Raw genomic sequence first — 484 nt, 5'->3', positions numbered from 1 at the left:
AGAATTATCAGGTCAGCTTGCAGAAGCAGTTAAGTCAAGGGACGTGGTCATCATGGGTGACCTAAATTACCCAGATATCTACTGGGAAGAGCAGTAAACCAAGTCTGATGGATCATGTAGGTTCCTAGATGAGTTACAGGACCTCCACCTAGCTCAGGAGGTGCACAGTCCCACCAGGGGAAATTTCATAGATTTCATAGACATTAGGGCTGGAAGGGACCTCGGAAGATCATCGAGTCCAGCCCCCTGCCCAAAGGGCAGGAAGTCAGCTGGGTTCATAGGATCCCAGCAAGATGAGCATCCAGTTTGCTCTTGAAGGTGTTCAATGTAGGCGCTTGAACCACCTCCGGTGGCAGGCTGTTCCAGACCTTGGGGGCTCGGACAGTAAAGAAATTCTTCCTTATGCCCAGCCTGAAACGGTCTTGTAGTAGTTTATGACCATTCAACCTAGTCGTCATCCCTTGGGGCGCTCTGGTGAACAAAC

This window comes from Alligator sinensis, unplaced genomic scaffold, assembly GCF_000455745.1.
Source record: "Alligator sinensis unplaced genomic scaffold, ASM45574v1 scaffold312_2, whole genome shotgun sequence".
In the NCBI taxonomy this organism is placed as follows: domain Eukaryota; kingdom Metazoa; phylum Chordata; order Crocodylia; family Alligatoridae; genus Alligator; species Alligator sinensis.
This window is presented reverse-complemented; position numbering follows the sequence as displayed.